This window comes from Bos indicus x Bos taurus, chromosome 1 (assembly GCF_003369695.1).
Source record: "Bos indicus x Bos taurus breed Angus x Brahman F1 hybrid chromosome 1, Bos_hybrid_MaternalHap_v2.0, whole genome shotgun sequence".
NCBI lineage: Eukaryota > Metazoa > Chordata > Mammalia > Artiodactyla > Bovidae > Bos > Bos indicus x Bos taurus.
The window spans coordinates 28,626,012-28,650,495 of NC_040076.1; the positions used below are offsets into that span (position 1 = coordinate 28,626,012).

Sequence of the window (24,484 nt, forward strand, 5' to 3'; positions counted from 1 at the left end):
CGTTTCTAAAGTAGTAAAATTTTAATTGACATTAAAGGTACAATATAAATATTCACTTAAAAGCCATATTCTAGCATATCCTGTTTGTTTGCTTTTTTAATATAAAACTTTTATAACAGAAGCAGTTATTTAAGTGATTAACTTAACAATGCAGTACTGGAAACCATTCCCCAAGGGGTTCACATTGTCTATTAGAGAATACATTCTCTTTGGCTCTCCCAGAAAATGCAGCTCCATAGTAAATGACATTTGTTCATTAGAAATGATGTATTTCTCTCATTATCCACTTGAGAAGTGGTAAAGATATTATAAAGTTTTGCCAAGGTTAAACACGATACTATCAGAGTTGTTCTAGGAAAAGCAAAAAGACAAAGAGAATGCTCATTTTCAAGTATCCCTTATTTTGCAGCCACTTGAGAAATAGAATGCCTTCTGCACCAAAAGTTTTTCCCACCTGCTAAAGTTGTGAGACAGAGATTAGTCAGCCAGCTTAGATTTCACAAGACAAGTCTGGAGTAAATAAGCCATTCTATTTAGCTTTGAAAAAAAATCTATTGGAAGTGACAGAGTGGTTGATGAATAGAGATTATTTTGAAGTGTCCTGCAAAAATTGGCCTTAGTACAGGACTCTTTTTAAAGGACTTTCTTCCGTTTTATTGCTAGAATGGGGAAAATTGTGCAATTTTCCCATAACCACTTGATTCTTTTCCTCTGTTATGGAGATGGAATTTTGCAAGGAGGGAACTGCCCCAGTGTGAGCTAAAGCAAGGAAAGAAAAGGCAGTTGATCCCCAGGAAAAATAGTATATTCTTCACTCTTTCACTCATACACAGGAATCTATGGTTCCATTCCTGACTTAAGAAGATGCCATTTACAGATGTGGCAAATGCATGCTTGAAGATAAAGTGCTGAGATCTCTGCCCTAAAGAGAGGTTTACATTTCACTGATTACTTCAGGGAAAACAGCTAATTCACCAAGACCACCCATATTCCTTTTCTTTAGGGTAGAATGATGATAATTAAACTAGCAGTAATATTTAAAAACTTTATATAATATTAGTACATACCAGGCCCCATTCTAAAAACTTAATACACATTAACATATTTAATTCCCATAAAAGCCTATAAGGCAATGCAGGTATTAGAGGTGCTGACCCTCCATGCAGTTGAAAATCTATGTACAACTCTTCACTCCTCCCCAAAATTACTACTTATAGCCTAGTGTTGACTAGTAAGTTACCAATAATAAAAACAGTTGATTAACACACATTTTATATGTTTTGTACAGTATATTCTTACAATAAAGAAAACTAGATAAAATAAAATGGTATTAAAATCATAAGGAACAGAAAATATATTCACAGTACTGTACTGTATTTAGTAATACCATAAGCTTACATCATCTGTTTGCAAGATAAATTGTCTGTCAGTCAATACCAACATCAATATCGATGACTGTACAGCTCTGTGAATATACTAAAATTCATTGAACCATATACTTAAATGTGTATAATCTGTGAAGTGAAGTATTAGTCACTCAGTGATATTTGACTCTTTGTGACCCCATGGGCTATAACCCGCCAAGCTCCTCTGTCTATGAAATTCTCCAGGCAAGAATATTGGAGTGGGTTGCCATTTCCTTCTCCAGGGGAGACTAGGATCAAAGACAAGGGATTGAACTCACCAGGTGTCCTGCACTGCAGGCAGATTCTTTACCATCTGTGCTGCCAGTGAAGCCTACCTATAAAGTATACACCTAGGAAAATTTTATGGTATGTAAATTATATCTCAATAAAACTTTTAGGTCAGCAAATTCATCCTAACTACTCTACAAGAAAAGGTAATGCTGTAGTTCCCCAATAATGATGACAATATTCTTGAAAAATCTCATCACACAGGAAATCAAAGAGGAAAAATTTTATGTTTAATTGGAGTAAAGAAAGTTGCAAAGGGCTTGCCTGGTAGCTCAGTGGTAAAAAATCCTCCTGCCAATTCAGGAGACATGGGTTCGATCCCTGATCTGGATAAATCCCACATACCCCTGGGCAACTAAACCCATGCACCACAACTATTGAGCCTCCACTCTAGAGCCTGGGAGCCATACTTACTGCAGCCCACAGACCCTAGAGCCAGTGCTCCACAGCAAGAGAAGCCACCAAAAGGAGAAGCCCAGGCACCACAACTAGAGAGCAGCCCCTGCTCGCTGCAAATAGAAAAAAGCCTGCACAGCAATGAAAGCAAATAAGTAAATAAAATTATTTTAAAAACAGAAAGTTGCAGAGAAGAAAGTATGACTATGATGCAAAGATCTCATTACTATTTTATATTGCATGTGTTAACAAATTGGAAAGCATGCCCAAAACAGAAAAATGTGGTGCTTGTGTACATGAAAGAAAATGTCAGTGCCTTCATCTAGCCCATTTTGAGAACCATTAATAACAGATCAGATCAGATCAGTCACTCAGGCGTGTCCAACTCTTTGCGACCCCATGAATCGCAGCACACCAGGCCTCCCTGTCCATCACCAACTCCCGGAGTTCACTCAGACTCACGTCCATCGAGTCAGTGATGCCATCCAGCCATCTCGTCCTCTATCGTCCCCTTCTCCTCCTGTCCCCAATCCCTCCAGCATCTGAGTCTTTTCCAATGAGTCAACTCTTCACATGAGGTGGCCAAAGTACTGGAGTTTCAGCTTCAGCATCATTCCTTCCAAAGAAATCCCAGGGCTGATCTCCTTCAGAATGGACTGGCTGGATCTCCTTGCAATCCAAGGGACTCGCAAGAGTATTCTCCAACACCACAGTTCAAAAGCATCAATTCTTTGGTGCTCAGCCTTCTTCACAGTCCAACTCTCACATCCATACATGACCACAGGAAAAACCATAGCCTTGACTAGACGAACCTTTGTTGGCAAGTAATGTCTCTGCCTTTGAATATGCTATCTAGGTTGGTCATAACTTTCCTTCCAAGAAGTAAGCGTCTTTTAATGTCATGGCTGCAATCACCATCTGCAGTGATTTTGGAGCCCAGAAAAATAAAGTCTGACACTGTTTCCACTGTTTCCCCATCTATTTGTATTTACCTTTTTCTTAGCAATATCCTTCACCCAATTTCTACATGAATTTATAAATATATTTTGTACAGCCTTAGATAATATGCAAATCAAAACATCTTTCCTGTGTGTGGTTCTTCCTCTAATTTTTCCAGCTCAGGTAGCCAGTTAGTGATCCAAAATTCTAAATGTTTAAGGTCAGGAGTGATTGAACAAAACCACCATAACATTGAAAGGATAGCCATATGACCAATACAATGATTAAAAGGTAATATAAACAATCCTTTCTTAACAAATTTATTTATGTCATATCATAGCAGTGAAAATTTCTTTAGCATTTTTGTCAGCCACAGAATCATGATTTTAAGGATGCGGAGAGTCACGAGTCTTCCTTCATCTTACTTTTGGAAACAATCCACTGTCCTCCTTCTCTGATCTATTGTGTGAAACCAGTACTTCCTGCATTATCAGTAGTTTACCTCTTAGAGAATTTAAGGGTTTAACTCTTCAAGAAGATTTTTATTTTAATCCTGTTTAACTAGAATTCCAAAGGAATCTGCCTCCCCAGAAAATTTAAAATTAAGCAACTTTTTGTATATTGTGCCAACTCCTATATTAACTTCAGTTAGGTTCACATCGAAGGCATCCAATAAATGAGAAATTTATCTCCCATTCTGTTTTTCCAGGATTTTACTATTTAGTTCAGTAAATCATTCAAGAATCAAAAATCTTTGTGATTATTTTACAACTAAATTAGCCCAACGAAAATAAATCCAATGAAGATACTAAGGGGTTTTAAAAGACCAGAGAGCTGAAAGTGAAGAACATAGCAGATGTCCCATAGCACTAATATAGAAACTAGGACTCCATCTAAGGAAGCAAGAATAGCATTGCACTTAGGAACACAGAGGTCTTCCATGGTGGCTCAGATGGCAAAGAATCTGCCTGCAATGCAGGAGACCTGGGTTCAGTCCCTGGGTTGGGAAGATCCCCTGGAGAAGCAAATGGCAATCCACCCCAGTATTCTTGCCTGGAGAATCCCAAAGACAGAGGATCCTGGTGGGCTACAGTCTATGGGGTCACAAAGAGTTGGACATGACTGAGTCGCTAACACTAGGAGCGTAGACCTGGGATCCAGAATATCTCCAATTTGTTTCATGCTTCTGCTACTAACGAGTTTTATCATCTTGGAGAAATTACTTATCCTTACTGTGCCTCAGTTTATCCATCTGTAAAATAGACATACATAGCATACCCATATTATGTTTAGTCACTCAGTCATATCTGACTCTTTGTGACCCCATGGACTGTAGCCTGACAGGCTCCTCTGTCCATGGAGATTCTTGAAGAATACTGGAGTGGGTTGCCATGCCCTCCTCCAGAGGATCTTCCCAACCCAGGGACCAAACCCAGGTGTCCCACATTGCAGGCAGATTCTTTACCACCTGAGCTTCCACCAGGGAAGCTCTACAAGTACCGATACCATAAAATATTTGTCAGCATTAAATGGGTAAACACACATACAACATTTCAAATATTGTCTGAGATAAGTGTTGAATATTACTGTCTTATAGACCATTGATTCTCAATCCAGGAAGGAAGGCACATGTCTGAATCACCCGGCAAGGTTTCTACTTATTCCATTTACCCTTTCCCACTCCCAAGGACTATACTGTGTGTTAGGGAGCCTCAAATATTTTTATTCAGGGAAGTGACATGATATCTGCTCATTACAAAAGTCTTTCTGGGAGCACTATACAGAGAGAGAGGAAAGAAAGATCTCAAAGCCCTCTGCAGATGTTCAGATAATGATCTGAAAGCCATAGGAACAGAAAAGGACAAAATGGCTACAAGATATGTTTACCAAAGTAAAAGTGATAGAGCCTAGTCACCTGGTGAGTGTAGGATGCCATCCGTGTTTCTGCTTTAGGGTCTGCAATGGACAGAGCTAGCACATCTAAGAAGGAATTAGAATAAAAAGCATTTATCTTCTTCACAACTAGTAAACTAGTAAATCTGCACTCAGCAGTACACTCATTAGGAGTAACTGCAAAGCAGACTCAACAAGAGTCTATTTATTACTTTTGCCTCTCTAAAGAAAATTTGCATCTCTTCTTTAAAGCACGCAAAATCTACCAGTTGCTCCTCTTCTCCAAGATCATAGGTATCTTTCCTGTGTCTCTTATTAATACCAAAACCTTGGTGTTAGTAATTCTACTGGCAACAGACTCCTAAGGATGTTGACATAGTGTTCAAGTCATCCAGCTACTAGTTAATACTTCTGAGTTAACATTCTTAACTGCTCTTTAAAACTGAAACTTAAGAGACAGAACATGATGGAGGATGACACTGGGAATATGCCCTCAGCCTGCACATCCAGACCCACTTTGTCCATGACAGCAAGCTTTGATGGAGAAGTCATCTTGCACAAACCAAATGATCAGTCCTCTTCCAGTGTAAAGATATGATCCCATAAGGATATTACGGGATGAAAGAAGAATCACAAGTAAGTAAGCAAAACTGGGAAAACTAGGTCATCTCAGGGCTTGAGTTGAGAAAGAGTCAAGAAACAATGTATTTCAACAGTTCAGGTGCCATCCCACAATGTGCTAGAACAATTCGTATAGCAGGGTAACAAGATCTGAAATTCCAAATCAGTCCAGGGGGCACCAGTGCCTAGAAATTGTACATGATTCTTAGAGAAAATTGATGTAATGTGCCACATTGATGGAAGAGCCAACAAGGTTTTTATTTTAATGATCGAACTGAATTCTGAAATTAAGCACAGCAGGTAGGAAATGGATCTAGCACAGATGTCAAAAGCTATCATTGGCTTTTTGTAATAAAATACTTTCTCCCCTCCTATAGCCCAGGCCAGTGGTCTATGTAGGTCACTGATGTTGAACACAGAGAAAAACAAAATTACAAGTGTGAGTGTTTTTCTGAGGAAAATTTGAAAAATTACTGATATTCAAAGATCCTTTTATTTTAGCATATCTTTCATTACTACATAATAATAGCAAAGGTACCATATTTTCCAGTGATCATATTATTGCATCACAGGCAAAATATTAAAAAATAAACAGTTTAAATATGCACCAGATAAAAGAAAAAAATAAATGGTGCCAGAATTCTATCCGGCACCTGACCATTCAGCAAACTTTGAATGGCAATGACTACAGCCCTAACCTGGGGCTAATTCTTATTTTCACACAATTTAGATAATCTTTTCTCTGATACATAAGTTTTTCCTCCAAAAATGGCTTTTTCCTTCCCATTTTCCAGCTTTCTACATAAGAAGGTCTAGAATAATTTTGTAGGTGATTTTTTAACTGATTTCTTATGGAATTATTTGCTCATCTTAGTCACTGCTATCTATATTGAACACAGAATGGCAAATTTTTCTGACATTTATCATTATTTCTAAAGATAAGATCAACAAAGAAGAAGTTTGATCTTTTAATCAAAATTATTTTCAATCACAGAAAACCCATGAACCATTTCTATTTTTATTAAACACACCTGATTCTTTATTACTAGTGAAAACATTTACCTATGTGGTATAATTCAAAGGACACCAGTAAGCCTTTGTTGCACTCAAGTCTTCCAAATCATCAGTAAAACATTAAGCCATTTCACAACTAAATGTTCAGATTAGATTCAGATTAGTCGCTCAGTCATGTCTGACTCTTTGCGACCCCATGAATCGCAGCACTCCAGGCCTCCCTGTCCATCACTAACTCCCGGAGTTCACTCAGACTAATATCCATCAAGTCAGTGATGCCATCCAGCCATCTCATCCTCTGTTGTCCCCTTCTCCTCTTGCCCTCAATCCCTCCCAGCATCAGAGTCTTTTCCAATGAGTCAACTCTTCGCATGAGGTGGCCAAAGTACTGGAGTTTCAGCTTCAGCATCATTCCTTCCAAAGAAATCCCAGGGCTGATCTCCTTCAGAATGCACTGGATGGATCTCCTTGCAGTCCAAGGGACTCTCAAGGGTCTTCTCCAACACCACAGTTCAAAAGCATCAATTCTTCGGTGCTCAGCCTTCTTCACAGTCCAACTCTCACATCCATACATGACCACAGGAAAAACCATAGCCTTGACTAGACGAACCTTTGTTGGTAAAGTAATGTCTCTGCTTTTGAATATGCTATCTAGGTTGGTCATAACTTTCCTGTTAGGTATTTTAAATCTTTACATGGGCTTCTCCTTTAAATGCAATCTGTTAAATATAAATAACTCTGGGAAAGGCAGTGTTTCAAGGTAATTAATTTTTCATAGTTTTAATAAGTCATTGAAACTGACCTTTGGAATATAGAGAAGTTCAATGAAATCATAAGCAAAATGAAAAGACAACCAACAGAATTAGAGAAAATACAAATGATGTGACTGTCAAGAGCTTAATTTCCAAAATATACAGATAGTTCATACAACTTGACAACAACAACAAGAAAAACAGTTGAAAAATTGGCACAAGATGTAAACAGACGTTTCTCCAAAGAAGAAACACAGATGGCCAATAAGCATACGAAAAGGTGCTCAACACTGCTAATCATTAGAGAAATGCAAATCAAAACTATATTGAGGTACCAATAAAGGACCATCATTAAAAAGTCTAAAAATTTCAAATGCTGGAGAGGCTATGGAGAAAAGAGAACCTTCCTACAATATTGGTAGGAATGTAAGTTGGTGCAGCCACTGTAGAACACAGCACACAGGTTCCTCAGAAAACTAAAACTAGAATTACTATATGATCCGGCAATCCCACTCCTGGGCATATAACCAGACAAAACAGTAATCCAAAAAGATATGTGCACCCCTATGTTCATAGCAGCACATTCACAATAATCCAGACATGGAAACAACCTAAATGTCCAGGGAAAAGATGAATGGATAAAGAAGATGTGGTACATATACACTGTGGAATACTACTCAGCCATAACAAAGACCAAAATAATGTCATTTGCAACATGGATGTAACTTGAGATTATTATCCTAAGTGAAGTTAGCCAGAAAGAGAAAGAAAAATATTATAGGATATCACTTACATGTGGAATCTAAAATATGACACAAGTGAACATATCTATGAAACAGAAACAGAATCATGGACATAGAGAACAGATTGGTGTTTGCCAAGGGGGAGAGGGATGGGGAGGGAGGAAGTGGGAGATTGGGTTAACCAGATGCAAACTGGTACATACAGAATGTATAAACCACAAGGCCCCACTGTATAGCAGAGGGAGCTATATTTAATATCCTATGATAAACCATAGTGGAAAAGAATAAGAAAAAGAATCTGTACATTTATTATTTATATATATATATAGCTGAGTCACTTTGCTGTACAATAATAATTAACACAACATTGTAATTCAATTACACTTCAATAAAATAGTAAAAAAAAAAAAAAGAAAGAAAGAAAAACCTCAGTGTATAAATAAGGTGAAGCAAATGGGATTAGAACCTTGTCCATATTTCTTTCCTCAAATCTACATGTCCCCTGAGGTACCTCTATGAAATTTCAATGATTCTTGACAACAAATTTGAATACTCTTACAATTGAGAAAGGAGTATGTCAAGGCTATATATTGTCACCCTGTTTATTTAACTTATATGCAGAATAAGTCATGCAAAATGCGAGGTTGGATGGCTCACAAGCTGGAATAAAGAGTGCTGGGAGCAATATCAGCAATCTAAGATATGCAGATAATACCACCTTATGGCAGAAAGGAAAGCAAAGAGGAACTAAAGAGCCTCTTGATGAAGGTGAAAGAGGAGGTTGAAAGTGATGGCTTAAAACTCAACATTCAAAACACTAAGATCATGGAATCTGGTCCATCATTTCATGACAAATAGATAGGGGAAAAGTAGAAACAGTGACAGACTTTCTTGGGCTCAAAAATCAATGTGGATAGTGACTCCAGTCACACAGTTAAAAGACCCTGCTCCTTGGAAGAAAAACTATGACAAACCTAGCCAGCATATTAAAAAGCAGAGACAGCCCTTTGCTGACAAAGGTCCATATACTCAAAGCTATGGTGTTTCCAGTAGTTATGTATGGATGTGAGAGCTGGACCATAAAGAAGGCTGGAAGCTGAAGAACTGATGCTTTGGAACCGTGATACTGGAGAAGACTCTTGAGAGTCTCTTGGACAGCAAGAAGATCAAACCAGTAGTTCTAAAATGAAATCAACCCTGAATATTCATTAGCAGGACTGATGCTGAAGCTACAGCTCCAATACTTAGACCACATAATGCAAAGAACTGACTCATTTGAAAAGAACAGGATGCTGGGAAAGACTGAAAGCAGAAGGAGAAGGGGATGACAGAGGACAAGATGGTTGGATGACATCGCTGACCCAATGAACATGAATTTGAGCAAATTCCATGAGACACAGAAAGACAGGGAAGCCTGGCATGCTGCCATTCATGGGGATGCAAAAGTTGAACATGACTTAGTGATTGCACAACAGCAACAATGCAAAAAAAAAGCACTTTGAGGAATACCAAAAACTATGTCAAAATGGATCATAGATTTAAATTTGAAACTTAAAATTATAAATCTTCTAGAAGAAAACAACTTTTTTTAATCTTTTAGGAAAAGAATTTTAAACATAACATTGAAACCTCCTTTCATTAAAAAAAATAATTGATGGGACTCACACAAAATGCAGAACTTCTGCTCTTTTAAAGGGCTTCCCTTGTAGCTCAGTTGGTAAAGAATCTGCCTGCAATGCAGGAGACCTGGGTTCGATCCCCATGTTGGAAGATACTCTGAAGAAGGGAATGGCAATCCACTCCAGTATTCTTACCTGGAGAATCCCATGGACAGAGGAGCCTGGCGGGCTACAGTCTATAGGGTCGCAAGAGTCTGACACAACTTAATGACTAAACCACCACCATCAAAAATACTTTTAAAAGAATAAAATACTATTTGCAGCCTGGTTGAAATATTTGCAAATCATATCAGATAAAGGACGTACATCCAGAACAGATAATTCTCAAAAACCAATAATAACAAAATAAAAATTGGACAATATCCTTTAATAAACACTTCATCAAAATGCAAGGATAGTAACTAAGCAAATCTGACAGCAGCTCAATGTGTTTGGTCATTAGGCATTTAATATAAATTAAATCAATGAGATACCTTTAGCTGCATGCATCCTAAGTTGCTGCAGTCATGTCCAACTTGTTACAATCCACTGGACTGCAGGCTCCTCTGTCCATGAGGTTCTCCAGGCCAGAATGCTGGAGTGGATTGCTGTGTCCTCCTCCAGGGGATCTTCCCAACCCAGGGACTGAACCAGCATCTCCTGTCTCCTGCATTGGCAGGCAGGTTCTTTACCACTAGCACCATTTCAGGAGCCTGAGATACCTTTGCACAAATGTCTAAAAAGACTGACTAATTAGATCAATTGAAAAGTGGAGCAACAAAAAATCTCATAATCTGCTGGTCGGAATGAAAATTGATAAAACCACTTTCAAAAACAATGTGGCTACTTCATTTTTTTTTAAGTTAAATATATAACTCCTTGTTGGAGGAGATCCAACCAGTCCATCCTAAAGGAAATCAGTCCTGGGTGTCCATTGGAAAGACTGATGTTGAAGCTGAAACTCCAATATTTTGGCCACCTGATGCGAAGAGCTGACTCATTTGAAAAGATCCTGATGCTGGGAAAGATTGAGGGCAGGAGGAGAAGGGGACAACAGAGGATGAGATGGTTGGATGGCATCACTGACTCAAGGGACATGGGTTTGGGTGGACTCTGGGAGTTGGTGATGGACAAAGAGGCCTGGTGTGCTGCAGTTCATGGGGTCGCAAAGAATTGGACATGACTGAGCAACTGAACTGAACTGATTGCATCCCTAAATGACAACCCACTTAGTATTATTATTCTTGCCTCAAAAATTCCATAAACAGAGGAGCCTGCCAGGGTACAATCCATGAGGTCACAAAAGAGTCAGACTCGATTGAGCAACTGAGTATGCATGCACACATTATCCAGTCATTCAAATCTTTGACATTCAGCCAAAAGAAATAAAAACATATGGCATAAAGTCACAATTATGCAAGATACCATTCTAGAGATCATCTGTATAACATTGTCCTTACACTTATATTTTATTATACACAAAAATTTGTCATGAGGGTTCATATCATGCTAAACATTCATATCACAACTATATCTATATATTTAAAGTTCACACATTGTTTATTAGCTGCTTTATATTTGAATAGCATATTTGTGGACAACAATCAGGTAAATGGCTAAATAAACTGCTATTTCATACATTAGACTATTACTTTGAAGTATAAATAAATAAACTATTAATTCACATATTATCAATAAATGTAAGATAATCAGATGGAATGAAGCCAGAAAAATAAATACATATGACCCCATTACTATAACATTCTATAAATTGAAAGCAAAACTGAAAAAAAAAAAAAAAAACTGATCAAGGGCTGCCTGGGTTAGAGGGAAAGAGCAGAAGAAAGTGTACAAAAGTACAGGGATCTTTTGGGATGATAGATATGTTAATAATCTTGATTGAGATGATGGATTCATGAGTGTATATGTATGTCAAACAGCACCTTTTGTTTTCAAAATGTGTGCAACTTACTGTATTGGGTTGGTACAAGCATAATTGTACTTCCCTTGTGCCTCAGCTGATAAAGTATCCACCTGCAATGTGGGAGACCTGAGTTCGATCCCTGGGTTGAGAAGATCCCCTGGAGAAGGGAACAGCTACCCACTAGAGTATTCTGGCCTGGAGAATTCCATGGACTTTATGGTCCATGGGGTTGCAAAGAGTTGGACATGACTGAGTAGCTTTCACTTTCACTTTCAAACATATCTGTAGTTTCAGAACATGAATTTTAATTCATTATAACTAGGATCAAACACATTTATTAATCAAAATAGGAACCATTATAATCAACACATTTTTGCCAACAAGAAATAAGTTGGTTTATTCCTGCAGCATAAAAATCCATGCTTTGGGATTCAACAAACTCTTGGAAAGCATCTTCTGCCTCCTGCTGATTGTGGAAGCATTTTCCCTGCAAAGAGTTGTCAAGATGCTTGAAGAAGTGGTAATCATTTGGCGAAGTGTCAGGTGAACATGGCGGAATATGGAAGCAACCTAGATGTCCATCAGCAGATGAGTGGATAAGAAAGCTATGGTACATATATACAATGGAGTATTACTCAGCCATTAAAAAGAATACATTTGAATCAGTTCTAATGAGGTGGATGAAACTGGAACCTATTATACAGAGTGAAGTAAGCCAGAAAGAAAAACACCAATACAGTATACTAACACATATATATGGAATTTAGAAAGATGGTAACAATAACCCTGTGTACGAGACAGCAAAAGAGACACTGATATATAGATCAGTCTTATGGACTCTGTGGGAGAGGGAGAGGGTGGGGAGATTTGGGAGAATGGCATTGAAACATGTATAATATCATGTATGAAATGAGTCGCCAGTCCAGGTTCGATGCACGATACTGGATGCTTGGGGCTGGTGCACTGGGATGACCCAGAGGGAGGGTATGGGGAGGGAGGAGGGAGGAGGGTTCAGGATGGGGAATGCGGGTATACCTGTGGCGGATTCATTTCGATGTTTGGCAAAACTAATACAATACTGTAAAATTTTAAAATAAAATAAAATTAAAAAAAAAAACTTTGTAGCACAATTCATTTAACATTTGAAGTGTTGATTGTGAGACCTGCAGTTGGACATTGTCATGAAGAAGAATTGGGCTGTATCTGTTGACCAATGCCAGCTGCAGACATTGCAGTTTTTGGTGCATCTAATTGATTTGTTGAGCATACTTCTCAGGTGTAATGGTTTCACCAGGATTCAGAAAGCTGTATTGGTTCAGACGGGCAGCAGACTAACAAGCAGTGACCACGACCTTTTATTTTTTGGTGCAAGTTTGGCTTTGGGAAGTGCTTTGGAGCATCTTCTGGCTATAATCACTGAGCTGGTCATCACTGGCTGTCATATAAAATCTACCTTTCATTGCATGTCACAATCTGATCAAGAAAAGGTTTGTTGTTGTTGCAAGATGACACTACAGAATGATGTTTTTGTTTTGTTTTGTTTTGTGGTCAGCTCATGTGGCATCACTTATTGAGTTTTTCACCTTTCCAATTTGCTTCAAATGTCAATTGCCCATAGCGTGGTTGACATTGAATTCTTTGGCAACTTCTTATTTAGTTGTAAGAAGATCAGCTTAGATGATGGCTCTCAGTTGGTCATTGTCAACTTCTGATGACCGGGCACTATGTTCTTCATCTTCAAGTCTCTGGTCTCCTTTGCAAATCTTCTTGAACCACCACTGCACTGTAAGTTCAGCAGCAGTTTATGGGCCAAATGCATTGCTGATGTGTGTTGTCTCCACAGCTTTATGACTCATCTTGAACTCGAATAAGGAAATTACTCAAATTTGTTTTTTGTCTAACATCATTTCCATAGTTTAAAATAAATATAAAATACACAGCAAGTAATAAGTCATGAACAAAAATATAAAGTGAGAATTGGGCATTAAAATAATGTTTAACCTAACCACATTTATTTAAGAAAGTATTCCAATATCAAACAGCAAATTTCAACAATGCAAAACCGCAGTTATTTTTGTACCTGCCTAATAATCACCACAGATGGTGATTGCAGCCATGAAATTAAAAGACGCTTACTCCTTAGAAGGAAAGTTATGACCAACCTAGATAGCATATTCAAAAGCACAGACATTACTTTGCCAACAAAGGTCTGTGTAGTCAAGTCTATGGTTTTTCCAGTGGTCATGTATGGATGTAAGAGTTGGGCTACAAAGAAAGCTGAGCATCAAAGAATGGGTGCTTCTGAACTGCGGTGTTGGAGAAGACTCTTGAGAGTCCCTTGGACTGCAAGGAGATCCAACCAGTCCATCCTAAAGGAGATCAGTCCTGGGTGTTCATTGGAAGGGCTGATGTTGAAGCTGAAACTTCAATACTTTGGCCACCTGATGCGAAGAGCTGACTCATTTGAAAAGACCCTTGATGCCGGGAAAGATTGAGGGCAAGAGAAGGGGACAACAGAGGATGAGATGGTTGGATGGCATCATCAACTCGATGGGCATGGGTTTGGGTGGACTCCGGGAGTTGGTGATGGGCAGGAAGGCCTGGCGTGCTGAGGTTCATGGGGTCACAAAAAGTCGGACAGGACTGAGATGGAACTGAATTGAATATGTCTCTTAAACCTCAATAAAGCTGTTAGAAACAAATTCTGAATGTATCAAAAATATAAAGAAGAAAATTTAAAGCAAAAGGAAGAATTATATATTATGGAGGTAAGTGTTGAGCATATGTGACTACATAGAGGTGACCTGCACCCATTCTTGTGGGGACATGGAAGAATATTTTAGCTAGGCCAAGTGTGAACATTCTAGGCTGAGAAAGTAACATGTTCTCATAGAGTAGAGGCTCCAGTTGAACTAATAGAGCAAAGCTAGCAAATTATGACAAATAAATAGTGATCAAAAACTTAAGTGTTATCCTGCCCATTATCCTTCTCTGACATGCCACAGCCCAATTTCTAGAACAACTAGTAGCCCGTGAGGAGGGAAAAATATAATCTCTAGTGATTTGATAAAAAAAAAAATAACAAGCTCCATAGAAAAGCGGAAATGCTCATTGGCTGTATCAACACAAATCTATTGACAAAAACTATTTCACCCCATCATCAACCTTGCTTTTTCACTATTTATATACTAATCTCATTTGAACAGGGAAAATGGAACAGGGTGGAGTAAATAGAGGAAAATAATAGAATGGGAAAGACTAAAGATCTCTTCAAGAGAATTAGAGATACCAAGGGAACATTTCATGCAAACATGTGCACAATACAGGACAGAAATGGTATGGACCTGACAGAAGCAGAAGATATTAAGAAAAGGTAGCAAGAATACACAGAAGAAATATACAAAAAAGATCTTCACTGCCCAGATAATCACAATGGTGTGATCACTCACCTAGAGCCAGACATCCTGGAATGCGAAGTCAAGTGGGCCTTAGGAAGCAGCACTACAAACAAAGCTAGTGGAGGTGATGGAATTCCAGTTGAGCTATTGCAAATCCTAAAAGATGATGCTGTGAAAGTGCTGTACTCAATATGCCAGCAAATTTGGAAAACTCAGCAGTGGCCACAGGACTGGAAAAGGTCAGTTTTCATTCCAATCCCAAAGAAGGGCAATGCCAAAGAATGCTCAAACTACTGCACAATTGCATTCACTCCACATGCTAGTAAAGTAATGCACAAAATCTTCCAAACCAGGCTTCAATAGTACGTAACCATGAACTTCCCGATGTTCAAGCTGGATTTAGAAAAAGCAGAGAAACCAGAGATCAAATTGCCAACATCCGTTGGATCATCAAAAAAGTGAGAGAGTTCCAGAAAAATATCTACTTCTGCTTTATTGACTATGTCAATGCCTTTGACTATGTGGATCACAATAAACTGTGGGAAATTACTATAGAGATGGGAATAGCAAACCACCTGACCTGCATCCTGAAAAATCTGTATGCAGGTCAAGCAGCAACAGTTAGAATTGAACTTGGAACAATAGACTTGTTTCAAATTAGGAAAGGAGTACATCAAAGCTATATATTGTCATCCTGCTTATATAACTTATATGCAGAATACATCATGAGAAATGCTGGACTGGATGAAGCACAAGTTGGAATCAAGATTTCCAGGAGAAATATCAATAACCTCAGATATGCAGATGACACCACGCTTATGGCAGAAAACAAAGAAGAACTAAAGAGCTTCTTGATGCAAGTGAAAGAGAAGAGTGAGAGATGGCTTAAAACTCAACATTCAGGCAACTAAGATCATGGCATCTGGTCCCATCACTTCATGGCAAAAAGATGGAGAAACAATGGAAGCAGTGGCAGACTTTATTTTGGGGGCTCCAAAATCACTGCAGATAGTGACTGCAGCCAAGAAATTAAAAGATGCTTGCTCCTTGGAAGAAAAGTTATGACCAACTTAGACAGCATTTTACAAAGCAGAGACATTACTTTGCCAACAAAGGTCCATCTAGTCAAAGCTTTGGTTTTTCTAGTAGTCATGTAGATGTGAGAGTTGGACTATAAAGAAAGCTGAGTGCCAAAGAATGGATGCTTCTGAACTGTGGTGTTGGAGAAGACTCCTGAGAGTCCCTTGGACTGCAAAGAGATCCAACCAGTCCATCCTAAAGGAAATCAGTCCTGAATATTCATTGGAAGGACTGATGCTGAAGCTGAAACTCCAATAATTTGGCCACCTGTTGTGAACAACGGACTCATTGGAAAAGACCTTGATGCTGTGAAAAATTGAAGGCAGGAGGAGAAGGGGATGACAGAGGATGAGATGGTTGGATGGCATCCCCGACTTGATGGACATGAGTTTGAGTAATCTTCGGGTGTTGGTGATGGACAGGGAAGCCTGGCATGCTGCAGTCCATGGAGTCGCAAAGAGTTGGAGATGACTGAGCAACTGAACTGCACTGGGTAGAAAATACCTAAACTGGGTTGAGCTTTCTAACAGAGGCCATTATGGTGCTGAGACACCAGAAAGTTCCCCTAATATTGTGTGGGGTGCACACAAATTCAGCATAGAGGCTTCCGTTTGGTGTTTGTAAGTCTTCTCCAGATAGAGAATCTTGCAAACGATAGATTGCAAGGAAAGAAGATTGCTGAGATCGTGGATGGCCAAAGTTTTTCTTTTTCTAATTTGATGTATCCATCAGTTAAAAAAATGATTAACTCCACCCCAAAATCTATTTAGTTTTTTAAAATAAATTACATAAATGCAACAGTGTCAGAATATATTATATTATTTAAACCCAACACAAGGTGCCAATGAACAATGATAAAATGTATAAATATATATACTATACACATATAAGCTATATAAAGCTGCATAGCCATATAAATTCTGATCTTTCTTCTGAGGTCAGCCTCTCTGTGGCAAATATGCCTCATTTTGGATGACCTGGCTCTAGATTGAAAGTGAAGTCACTCAGTCGTGTCTGACTCTTTGCGACCCCATGGACTGTAGCCTACCAGGCTCCTCCCTCCATGGGATTCTCCAGGCAAGAGTACTGGAGTGGTTGGTATTTCCTTCTCCAGGGGATCTTCCCGATCCAGGGATCGAACCCGGGTCTCCTGCATTCCAGGCAGACGCTTTAACCTCTGAGCCACCAGGGAAGCCACCAGGAAGGCTCTAGATTAGTTTGTACCAAATTGAGATCACCTGAGTTTGCCAGAAATATGAGAAGTGCTGATTGAGGCCTCAGCCCTGGACTTCAGTAATAATATTTTATTCTTGCCTTTAAAAATGAAACCATTTCCAATTCATGTGATTTTTATTCATAAATAAAAAGGAGGGGTAGGGAAGGTGGAGGAAGGAATCTTTGTTCAAGATTCCAAATGCAGCTTGACCTCTGTTTTTAAAAATTCAGATGGCAACCAAATTGGGCCTCTTGGGAACATAGAAGATCAGGTGAGAACTTAATTTCTTAGAGAAACTTAACCAGCTCCCCAGAATGTCATACTGGATTATTAGGAGGTGAGGAGAAACAGGTGGGTCTTACCAAATGTGAAGCCCAAGTAAAATACATGATGGCAGTTACCAAAATCATAATGCATCTCACTGTTACTGCCCACAAATCCTTGTACATATGCAAACACCCATTGCTAACTCTTTAGAAGAGCAAATATTTGCAAAGCAAGGCTTATGCAAACCAGAAACTAATTACCAATGTTTGTTTCCAGCCAATTTTTGCAAATTAAAATTCTAGCCCAGCCAAGAAAGTGTCTTTTAAAATAAGCTGGATTATCAATATTTATAAGTGATTAATCATTAGAAATGATATTACATACTTAAACTGTGGCCCATCTAACTTTTTTCCCATTGTATGAAATGTATATTCTTTATGAGATAGTCTAGCAAAATAGCCACAAATTTCTTTAACTCTATAAGCATCCCTAACTCTCATAAATCAACATATATTTAAATATTTAACATATGCCAAAAATATAAAATATGGGTTTTTTTATTTAAGTCTATATCACCAGGGCAATTTTCATCAATTGAAGCCACAGTAATTACCATTTATTACCACTAGAATAATGTATAATCCCTCACTTTCTGTTTTCAAAGCATGTGGTTGGTTAAAGATACGGTTGAAATAAAATTCATGGCAGTATACTTGGAGATAATTCTATGCTCTCTTATGAAATGGATTTTACCGAAGTAAGTAAAGGTAAAGGAAAGGAAAATGTAGGAGATGCTAAGCAAATAATTGCCCATTTAGTTTATTAAGTGTCCTAGTTTGCATTTAATGAAGGAAAGTAGAATTTATTGATTGCCATCAAATGCCTAATATTATCAAACTAGTTCACATTTTCTAATTTAGTTTTTAAAACAATACATGTATAGAACAGTCTTTTGGACTCTGTGGGAGAGGGAGAGGGTGGGATGATTTGGGAGAATGGTATTGAAATATGTATAATATCATATATGAAACGAGTCGCCAGTCCAGGTTCGATGCACGATACTGGATGCTTGGGGCTGGTGCACTGGGATGACCCAGAGGGATGGTATGGGGAGGGAGGAGGGAGGAGGGTTCAGGATGGGGAACACATGTATACCTGTGGTGGATTCATTTCGATATTTGGCAAAACCAATACAATATTGTAAAGTTCAAAAATAAAATTTAAAAAAAAATGACAGAAAGCATAAAACAATGATGAGGAAAGGAGAGGGGAGGTCTGAAGTTTGTTCAAGATCACAAAGATGCCCTCCATGCCAGTGTTTGAAATCTCTCTTTTAATTTAAAACCTGTCATTTTTCCCTCTCTTCTTTTTGCCATCATATAAAATTTAAGCTTTAACTTATTTCTTTATATCAATGTCCAACCCTAAAATTTCAAAAATGCTTCTTCGGCTTTAAAGAAACTAATTAGAACCTGTTAGAGAGTCTAAGAAAACATAAGATTGCTATATGCAAATAATGAAATCTGAAGAATTTATTTTAACCTTCAAGAAAAACCAGACTGCATTCTTCGTAAAGTTTGTTCAACATAAAGTAGATGCTATTTAAAAAGTTTAATGCAGACCACGGTAGAAAAATGCCCATTGCCAAGTCCTTCACGGCTCACCATAAATGTGAACAGCAAAGTGCTATCCATTTTAAAATCAATCAAGGTGATGCAATGCTTAAAATGCAATTGATTTTGGCTAATTTGCAAGTAGAAAGGTTTAGAACTTGAATAATTTCTTTTCCACTTTAGCTAGTTCAACAGCCTAGTCAATGTGTTGCCTAATTATTAGCCTTGTTTATTTATTTATTTACTTTAGATAATTCCTGAGTGAGACAACTTTTGATTTATTTTCAACTGCCCTTGTAGAGATGAAAGAGACCACAAACCAAAATTAAAAAAAAAAAAACTCATCGGGTGAGTAACATGAAGAAAAACCTCAAATGCAAGAACTACAATTTCCAAGCTGTGTGTTTAGAATTAAAAAAAAAAAAAATACTGAAAACAATTAAGAGACTCCATTTCAGCCTCCTATTACTGATTAGGCTGAAAAACAAAGAGAAGAAATAGGAAGAAAACCACTGCAAATTCCATTAGGGACAGATTAGAAGGATGTTAAATTACTCTTTCGTCTGCCTTCTCTGGTCAGGCAGTCTGAAAATCTTATTACCTTTCTAAGGAACAAACGTCACCTCAGTGTCCTTTTAAATAGCATTAATAACCTTTAAAAAGAGCTTTTATAAACATGTTGTTGTATTTGAGTGATACGATAAGGAGCCTGCATGCCCCCAGCATGTGGGAGCCCTTTTGCACATTTCCCCAAAATGAACCCTGCAAGAGGGAAAGAAGAAACATTCTAAAATCTGACAAAAATAATCAACTGGGGAAAATATTTCCATATACTCAACCAAAGTATGTCACATCCTACATATGCATACCTGTGTGTGTAGATATGAATAATAATATAATTATATAAATAAGACTATATGCATACATGCACACTGATAAACATTTGCAGATTCCAATAACTATTTCAGTTAGGCAAGTGAGAACTCTGTACAACTTATTGGGCAGAACAAGCAGTTCAAAATATCCACTGTTTTCCCAAATATCTAATTAATTGGGTGTCTTTTTTCCTAAATTGCACATTATGCAAAGTAATTTCCCTACATTCCTTTGATAAAAATTATTGGTTTACCTAAATACAGTTAATTTAAAATCTTCTTGGGTTGGGGAGTTTGCAACTTACTTTTCAAAATAATGAAATTTTACTGAATACTCGCACAATTATTAAAATATTTTTGTTTAATTGTACTTAGTGCTATTATAGCTAAAGTTATAGCTGCATTTAAATGTTTTTCTTATAGAAATTTTAAAACCTGGTTAATTGTTCATAATTTCCATGCTGAAAAACAGTCTGTTAAACAGAAATAGCAACACAATACAAGCTATTTTGTGACTCAGTTCTTGATTGCAGACAGCTGAGATTCAATAGCTGAAGGGGGAATTAAGGACACCATCCAGACGTCTGTAATAATTCCTCTACTCTTTTCCTCTCAGCTTGAATGCTGCATCAGTGAGTCTATTTCTTGTCTCTATAATTATAAACAGGACAACAGCATTGATACATATCTTGATCATAAAAAACTTATTCATTCACTAAAAGACTAATGAACATGTCAGCAGAGTTATCTGGCCTAGAAACCTTGCTTATTATGATTCCTGGGACCCTGGTTCTGACATTTACAGAAGACTCACTGCAACTGATCATGATAATGTCAAAGTTATCTTGGTGACACGGATCATCCTCACTGGGAGGGCAGATGAAGGGAATATCAAAATCAGTGGAGCCTTCTCCATAGCCTGGATTTCTCTGAGATAAACCCTAGTTACAAATAAATGCACTAACACACATATGCACATACATTTATTCATACATTTATGCAGATGTAATTCTTTGAGATGAATCGAGTAATTATACTTCAATATAGTGGCCCATTTCTGTAGCACTAAGCTATGTTTTCTGAAAAATAAATAGCAGACTAAATGGCACAGTTTGCAATATAGCTGAATTCACAGTAGACTAAGGAATTACAGGATTATCCTGGGCCTTAAAACAGTTACCAGTCACCCAAATACATATACGTACCCCAAATACCACACACCTGCCAACACAGGAAGGTATGCTGCCAACACTCCAGTTTTATCCACAGCAATCACCTTGGCACACCAAATCATACTCAGTTTCCATTCTGATCAACACTGCACACAATTGATTTGTGACTCAGGACTCTCAAGCTGGCATTTGATTAGGTCATTTTAGCATTCCAGCCAAGGTTAAGTTTTCTTTGTCCATCTGGCTTTCAGTGCCCAGAGCAATCTCCTTTTCCAAGCATCCCAACCCCCTTCTAAGCCCCTTACTCTTGGAGAGAACACAGATAACAGGTATTTCATGTAATTTTTGGGTTCAACTGCAAACAAAAATTCTGAGGCTTCTATGAGACCCTCCTAGTTCCTCTTGTGGTCTGTCTTCCAGTTTGTTCCACTTCCTTGTTCTCTTCACTAACCTTTTCCAAGCTCTCATTGAGCACATTGTATTATTCATTCTGGAGAAGGCAATGGCCCTCCACTCCAGTACTCTTGCCTGGAAAATCCCATGGACGGAGGAGCCTGGTGGCCTATAGTCCATGGGGTTGCTAAGAGTCGGACATGACTGAGCGAGTTCACTTTCACTTCTCACTTTCATGCATTGGAGAAGGAAATGGCAACCCACTCCAGTGTTCTTGCCTGGAGAATTCCAGGGACGTGGGAGCCTGTTGGGCTGCTGTCTATGGGGTCGCACAGAGTGGGACACGACTGCCGTGACTTAGCAGCATGTCCAACTCTTTGCGACCCCATGGACTGTAGCCTGCCAGGCTCCTCTGTCCATGGAATTCTAAAGGCAAGAATACTGGAATGGATGGCCATTTCCTTCTCCAGGGGATCTTCCTGACCCAGGGATCGAACCTGGGTCTCATGCATTGCAGGAAGATTCTTTACCATCTCCAATAGGGGATTGAGTACGTTAGTAGAATTTGAATTCCCTGCACTTAAAGCCAAATCCTATTGCCTAACCTGTGTAGGGCACACAGAAGCAAGCACTCACAGCCTCATATCTGTGAAATTTATACTGATTGGTTTATTTGTAAAACCTAGATAAAATGATTACTGACTAGTAACTATGCAATCATATTACACAATTTTGTCATGTTTCGATAGCTCCAGTACCCTGCCCAGTTGAAGATTTTCCATCAACACCATCAGCCACAATTAATGGAATACCTGGTAAAGAATTACAAGTCAATCCCCAGCAGTAGACAGAGTTTGAGCCCACTTTAGCACTTGGACAACTTAGGGTATAGACTAGATGAATTTCTAGACCATGTAAATAATCAAATGGAATAGAACTTAACTAGGCTTCATTCTTCTCACACTTAGGCATTCAGTTCAGTTTAGTTCAGTCGCTCAGTCATGTCCGACTCTTTACGACCCCATGAATTGCAGCACACCAGGCCTCCCTGTCCATCACCAACTCCTGGAGTTCCCTCAGACTCATGTCCATTGAGTCAGTGACGCCATCCAGCCATCTCATCCTCTGTCATCCCCTTCTCCTCCTGCCCCCAATCCCTCCCAGCATCAGAGTCTTTTCCAATGAGTCAACTCTTCGCATGAGGTGGCCAAAGTACTGGAGTTTCAGCTTGAGCATCATTCCTTCCAAAGAAATCCCAGGGCTGATCTCCTTCAGAATGGACTGGCTGGATCTCCTCCTTGCAGTCCAAGGGACTCTCAAGAGTCTTCTCCAACACCACAGTTCAAAAGCATCAATTCTTTGGCGCTCAGCCTTCTTCACAGTTCAACTCTCACATCCATACATGACCACTGGAAAAACCATAGCCTTGACTAGACAGACCTTTGTTGGCAAAGTAATGTCTCTGCTTTTCAATATGCTATCTAGGTTGGTCAAGCACTAGATGATGGCATCTACTGACCCAAATAGAAATACCTACTATGAATATCATGATGTCTCAGAATTCCAACAAAGTTGACCTATAGTGTACCAGTATCAAAAAACAATCCCATTGGAAAGCATACAACTTTACTTCCACTGACTGGTCAGTGTCTCTAACCACAGAATTTCCTGACTATACTATAAATTCTATTACTGATATTCCACCAATACTGATGACCAAAGCCACATGGACCATTCATTCTTTATTCAAGGGACAGCGATACAGCAACAAACAAAGCAGAACACATTTCCTCTCATAGGATTGCACATGTTTTGAGAAGGAAGGCATTAAAATAAAATTTTAGAAAATTAAATATGTAAGATCATATGGGCTTACCAGGTGGAACTAGTGGTAAAGAACCCACTTGCCAATGTGGGAGGCATAAGAGACACAGGTTTCATCCCTGGGTAAGGAAGATCCTCTAGAGAAGAGCAGGGCAACCCACTCTAGTATTCTTGCCTGGAGAATCCCATGGGCAGAGGAGCCTGGAGGGCTATAGTCCATAGGGTTGCAAAGAGTTGGACAGGACTGAAGCAACTTAGCATGCATGCATGCATGAAGCAAATTAGCATGCATAAGATCATGTGGTGATGAATGTTATGAGGAAATATAAAGTTGGATAAGGAAAGAGGACATGAGCACACTATTTGAATTTACTTCCTGGAGCTGTGACATTTGAGCTCAGGCTTGAGTGGAATGAGGGCTGCAAATATCTGGAAAGTTGTTCCGAAATAATAAGTCTGCAAGGACAAAGGCCTAGAGACATTTGGGCCACATGGGAGCGGTGCTATCAGAAATTACTCTCATTCCTGGGTCCTTATTCCACTTAGACAAATCGCAAACAACTGGTTTGAACAAAATTTCCTAGAAAACCTTTTCTTAAAAAAATTGTATTTCTTTCTTTAACAATGTCATTCTCTTGGTTTAGTTCTTCAAAACATCTTTCCCAACTGCATTTCAAGGGTTCATAAATAGACTCCAAAATCCCCAGTGTCTCTTCAATCCATTCTATCCTATTGCTGTCAAAATTATCTTAGAAAAACAAAGATGATGTTTGTTGAAAAACAGGACTCTCCTTCCAGAACTCAATGTGATTTGAGTCAAATCTTTGAAACCCTCTTCAATTTGGCACTTGCCTCCCTTTGCAGGTTAACTTAACAAAGTGCACTTTACTATGTTAGTTGCCTTGGCTGTGATGAATCTTTCCAAGAATATCCATCTCTTTATGCTTTTACTTTAATGTTTGCCACAAGAGAAATCTGTGTATGATTTGAATGGCAGTTATTGCTCTCCAAA

General features: G+C 38.6%; 1 non-coding gene across 1 annotated transcript; it reads right to left on the bottom strand.

Moving 5' to 3' along the window:
* Positions 1–17,232: 17,232 nt before the first annotated feature.
* Positions 17,233–17,304, bottom strand: TRNAS-GGA. The gene has a single exon. It is a non-coding gene; the product is annotated as a tRNA-Ser (tRNA).
* Positions 17,305–24,484: the final 7,180 nt, after the last annotated feature.